Source organism: Lathyrus oleraceus, chromosome 4 (assembly GCF_024323335.1).
Source record: "Lathyrus oleraceus cultivar Zhongwan6 chromosome 4, CAAS_Psat_ZW6_1.0, whole genome shotgun sequence".
Taxonomy (NCBI): Eukaryota; Viridiplantae; Streptophyta; class Magnoliopsida; order Fabales; family Fabaceae; genus Lathyrus; species Lathyrus oleraceus.
Window position 1 is genome coordinate 139,406,428 of NC_066582.1, and position 5,879 is coordinate 139,412,306.

General features: G+C 40.5%; 1 pseudogene; it reads left to right on the plus strand.

Moving 5' to 3' along the window:
* Positions 1-4,518: 4,518 nt before the first annotated feature.
* On the plus strand, positions 4,519-4,618 carry LOC127077509 (uncharacterized; annotated as a pseudogene).
* Positions 4,619-5,879: the final 1,261 nt, after the last annotated feature.

Here is a 5,879-nt window from a genome sequence, read left to right on the forward strand (position 1 = left end):
ACTGCGTCGCCTTGCTTGAAGATTTTCCTTGATATACGCTTGTCATGCCATTGTTTTGTTCTTTCTTTATAGATTCTGGCATTTTCATAGGCGTCTCTTCTGAGTTCTTCTAATTCGTTTATGTCAAGGATTCTCTTTTCACCGGCGGCTTTATAGTTTAGATTCAGATTTCTAATAGCCCAATAGGCTTTATATTCTAATTCTACCGGGAGGTGACAGGATTTTCCATAAATGAGCTTAAATGGGGTCGTCCCTATGGGGGTTTTATAAGCAGTTCGGTATGCCCACAAAGCTTCTGGTAATTTCAATGACCAATCTTTCCTTGAAGTGGCGACCGTTTTTTCTAGTATTTGCTTGATTTCTCTGTTAGATACTTCCACTTGTCCACTGGTCTGAGGGTGGTAAGGTGTCGCTATCCTATGTCTCACTCCATATTTAAATAATAATTTTTCGAGTACCTTGGATATAAAGTGCGACCCACCATCACTGACTACTATTCTTGGGATGCCAAATCTCGGAAATATTATATTCTTAAAGAGTCTAGTTACTACTCGGGTGTCGTTTGTTGGGGAGGCTACAGCTTCGATCCATTTTGATACGTAGTCAACTGCCACGAGTATGTATTTGTTACCGAAAGAGGATGGAAAAGGTCCCATGAAGTCTATTCCCCACACGTCGAAGATCTCTACTTCCAAAATACCTTTTTGTGGCATCTCGTCACGTCTAGATGTGTTTCCCGTGCGTTGACATTTGTCACATTCCTTAATAGCCACATGTACGTCCTTCCATATAGTTGGCCAATAAAAGCCGGCTTGTAGGATTTTAGAGCAGGTCTTGGATGTACTTGTGTGTCCACCATAAGGAGCGGAGTGGCAGTGTTGGATTATATTTTCTACCTCTTCTTCGGGTATACATCGACGGAAAATACCATCGGGGCCTCTTTTGAAAAGTAAGGGATCATCCCAGTAATAGTGTTTTATGTCGTAGAAGAATCGTTTCTTCTGCTGGTAAGATAAAGTAGGTGGAACTATTCCGGCAGCTAAATAATTGACTAGATCAGCGTACCATGGTGTGGCAGATATAGCTAAGGTGGTTTCTACTTGCAGGTCGGAGTTGTTCTCTTCCAAAGTAGCTATAAGTTTGTCATACGAGAAATCATCATTAATTGATGTTCTTTCCGGTTCAAGGTTCTCAAGTCTAGAGAGGTGGTCTGCTACTACGTTTTCAGTTCCTTTCTTGTCCTTGATTTCTAAGTCGAATTCTTGTAGCAACAAGATCCATCTTAGGAGTCTAGGTTTAGCATCCTTTTTTGTTAAAAGGTACTTGATAGCAGCGTGATCAGTGTAAACTATTATTTTAGCTCCAACCAAGTAAGAACGAAATTTATCTAGCGCAAATACCACTGCTAGGAGTTCTTTCTCGGTAGTGGCGTAATTCATTTGCGCTTCATCCAGGGTTCTGCTTGCGTAATATATAACGTGAAGCTTTTTATCCTTTCGTTGTCCTAAAACAGCACCTACAGCATAATCGCTGGCATCGCACATTATTTCGAATGGTTCATTCCAGTCTGGTGTCTGCATTATGGGTGCGGAGATCAATGCTTGCTTAAGCGTTTGAAATGCTTTTAAACAATTATCGTCGAATATGAATTCGGCATCTTTCATCAACAGTCCGGTTAAAGGTTTAGTTATCTTAGAGAAGTCTTTGATGAATCGTCGGTAAAAACCGGCGTGTCCTAAAAAGCTTCGTACTTCTCTCACGGTTCTTGGGGGTTGAAGATTTTCGATTACCTCTATTTTGGCTTTGTCTACTTCAATTCCTCTGTTCGAGATGATGTGTCCTAAAACAATTCCTTCTTGTACCATAAAGTGGCACTTTTCCCAATTAAGTACTAAGTTTACTTTTACACATCGCTCAAGAACTCTTTCCAGGTTTTCAAGGCATTCTTCGAAACTTTGTCCGTATACAGAAAAGTCATCCATAAATACTTCCATGATGTTTTCGAGAAAGTCGGCGAAAATTGCCATCATGCATCTTTGAAAGGTTGCAGGGGCATTACACAGACCAAACGGCATTCGTCTATAAGCGAAGGTACCAAAAGGGCACGTGAACGTTGTCTTTTCTTGGTCATCAGGGTGAATTGGTATTTGAAAGAAGCCTGAATAACCGTCTAGATAACAGAAATGTGAATGTTTTGCTAATCGTTCTAACATTTGGTCAATGAATGGTAAAGGGAAATGATCTTTTCGGGTTGCTTTGTTTAGTTTCCTATAATCAATGCACATTCTCCATCCTGATTCGATTCGTTTAGTTATAGTTTCCCCTTTTTCGTTTTCAATAACGGTTATGCCTCCTTTCTTTGGTACAACGTGCACAGGACTAACCCATTTGCTATCAGATATAGGATATATAATACCTGCTTCCAATAACTTGGTTATTTCCTTCTTTACTACCTCACTCAGGATCGGATTTAGTCTTCTCTGGTGTTCCCTAGAGGTTTTACAGTCTTCTTCTAACATGATGCGGTGCATACAAATAGAAGGACTTATTCCTTTAAGATCGGTGATGTGGTACCCTAGTGCGGTTGGATACTTCCTTAAGATATGTAGGAGTTTTTCTGTTTCGAGTCTTCCTAGGTCTGCATTAACTATCACAGGTCGTTCAAGTTCTAAGTCTAGGAATTCATATCTCAGATTTTTGGGAAGTGTTTTCAGGTCAGGGGTTGGTTTGTTAAGACATTGCGTAGGATCCGGTGTTATTGCCAAACATTGGTTAGATCTGTCTTCTACAAGGCAATCAGATGATTTGTCTTCTTCTAACTCTGCTTCTTTTATGCATTCATCGATGATATCCATGAAGTAACATGTATCTTCTATTGCAGGTGCTTTCAAGAATTGGGAAAGAATGAATTCAATTTTCTCTTCACCTACTTCGAAGGTGAGTCGTCCTCGTTTTAAGTCTATGATTGCACCGGCAGTTGCTAAGAATGGTCTTCCCAGTATAATGGGTGTAATATCATCTTCTCTAATGTCCATAATTGTAAAATCAGTGGGAATGTAGAATTGACCTATGCGTACGGGAACGTTTTCAAGGATTCCTACAGGATATTTGATGGAACGATCTGCTAGTTGCACAGACATTTTGGTTGGTCTTAATTCTCCCATTTCCAGTTTCTTACATATGGATAGAGGCATAACGCTAATTCCGGCTCCTAAATCGCATAAGGCTTTGTCGATGACAAATTTTCCTATGTGACAGGGTATAGAGAAACTACCTGGATCCTTGAGTTTAGGGGGCATGTTTTGGATTATAGCGCTACATTTGGCAGGGAGTGTAACGGTTTCGCTATCCTCAAGTTTCCTCTTATTAGAAAGGATTTCTTTTAAGAATTTAGCATATGAGGGCATCTGCGTAATAGCTTCGGTGAACGGAATTGTAACGTTTAATTGTTTAAGGAGATCAACAAATTTTCTAAATTGGCCCGCATCTTTGGTTTTAACAAGCCTTTGAGGGTAAGGTATAGGTGGTTTGTAAGGTGGTGGAGGTACATAAGGTTCCTTCTTTTCTAGGGTTTCCTTATTACTCTCTTCCTTTTCCTTAGGTTCACTTTCCTCAGTTGATTTCTTAGGGTTTTGGTTTTCTATCCTTGGATCAGACGGTCCTTCCACTTCCGTTCCACTTCTTAATATAATTGCATGAGTGTGGCTTCTCGGGTTAGGTTGGGGCTGTCCAGGGAATGTACCAGTTGGGGCAGCAGTAGGTGCTTGTTGTTGGGCTACTTGTGATATTTGTGTTTCCAGCATTTTGTTATGGGTAGCCAAGGCATCTACTTTGCTTGCTAGTTGTTTAAGTTGTTCGCCAGTGTGTACATTCTGGTTTAGGAAATCTTTATTGGTTTGTTGTTGGGAAGCTATAAAGTTTTCCATCATGATTTCCAAGTTGGATTTCCTAGGGGCGTTATTGTTAGGCATGGATGGGTTCGGTTTCTGATATCCCGGAGGTATAACTGGGGCTTGATTTGGAGACTGTCCAGGTGCGTACAAAGCGTTATTGCTCTTATATGAAAAGTTTGGATGGTTCTTCCAATTTGAGTTATAGGTGTTCGAATAGGGGCTTCCTTGAGCATAGTTTACTTGCTCTGCTTGGATTCCTGTCAAGAGTTGACAGTCCGTAGGAGTGTGGCCTTGGATTCCACAGACCTCGCAATTCTGAGTTATAGCAACCACGGCGGCTGGAGGTGATACGTTTAAACTTTCAATTTTCTGGGCCAAAGCATCCACTTTTGCGTTAACGTGATCAAGGTTACTTATCTCGTACATGCCAGTTTTCGTTTGAGGTTTTTCCACCGTTGTTCGTTCGGTTCCCCACTGATAGTGGTTTTGGGCCATGCTCTCGATAAGCTGGTAAGCATCAGCATAAGGTTTGTTCATTAATGCACCACCTGCAGCGGCGTCTATTGTTAACCTTGTGTTGTATAAGAGACCATTATAAAATGTGTGAATTACTAACCAGTCTTCCAAACCGTGGTGTGGGCAAAGTCTCATCATGTCTTTATATCTTTCCCATGCTTCGAAAAGAGACTCGTTGTCTTTCTGTTTAAATCCGTTTATCTGGGCTCTTAACATAGCTGTTTTGCTTGGCGGAAAGTATCGGGCAAGAAAAACTTTCTTCAACTCGTTCCATGTGGTGACTGAGTTGGAAGGGAGAGATTGAAGCCATCTTCTAGCGCTATCTCTTAATGAGAAAGGAAAAAGACGAAGTCGAATTGCCTCTGAAGTGACACCATTAGCTTTAACAGTATCAGCGTATTGGACAAATACGGATAAATGAAGGTTTGGATCCTTGGTAGGATTTCCAGAGAATTGGTTCTGTTGCACCGCCTGCAACAGCGAAGGTTTAAGTTCGAAGTTGTTTGCTTCGATTGCGGGCGGAGCAATACTTGAATGCGGCTCATCTTGCGATGGAGCGGCGTAATCTCTAAGAGCACGAGCTGGTTCTGCCATCTCGGTTATCGAAGGAAAAAGGTTTTTGAAATCAGGAAGTTCTATAGGAGGGAGATTGTTTGCAGCACGATATTCCCGAATTCGTCGTAAGACTCGGAGATATAGTTCGATATCGTTGATTCGTAAATAGAGCGGTTCGCCTTGTGAGCGAGTACGTGGCATACAAATCAACGAAAGAAAGAATAGAAGAAAAAGAAACCTTAGTCTCTACAGCGTAACGGAAGAGTTACGATATCGATTAAATAAAAGTCCCCGGCAACGGCGCCAAAAACTTGATCGCGACTTTATGAGTCGAATTTGGGGTACAAACTGCAAGTGCACAGTTCTATCGCGTAGTTTTAAAAGATATCGATCCCACAGGGACTTATGAATCGATATACCGTTATCTAAGGTTACTACGTAAAGCTAAGGTGAATAATGGTTGATTGTTTGGGGGCGAAGCTAAAAACTAAACTAAGATCTAGATTAAATATTAATAAATCGGATATCGGTATGTAGTTCGTCGTAATTAGGGAATCAATTCTTTGTCGGTTTCTTGGTTTTAAAATAAATCGTTTCAGTTAACTTTATTGATTAAAGGTTTTATCTCAAACTCTCGCTCTGTTGAATAAACCATGACTTTATGTTAATGTAGCTGTCACTTATAATTAAGTCAAAAACCACTTTTTGAAAGCAATAAAGTTGCAGAAACTCTTTTTAAGAAAACACTGACCGTTTTAAACACCCTTATCTCAAACTCTCGCTCTGTTGACTTAGGTTATACAATTAAACCCGAATGCTTAACTCTCGTCCTCACATTCAATCTTTAAGAATACTTTTTGGAAAAGGTCAGAATTTAATTAACTCTAAAACTTGCTCTCGCCCTGATCTAGAATT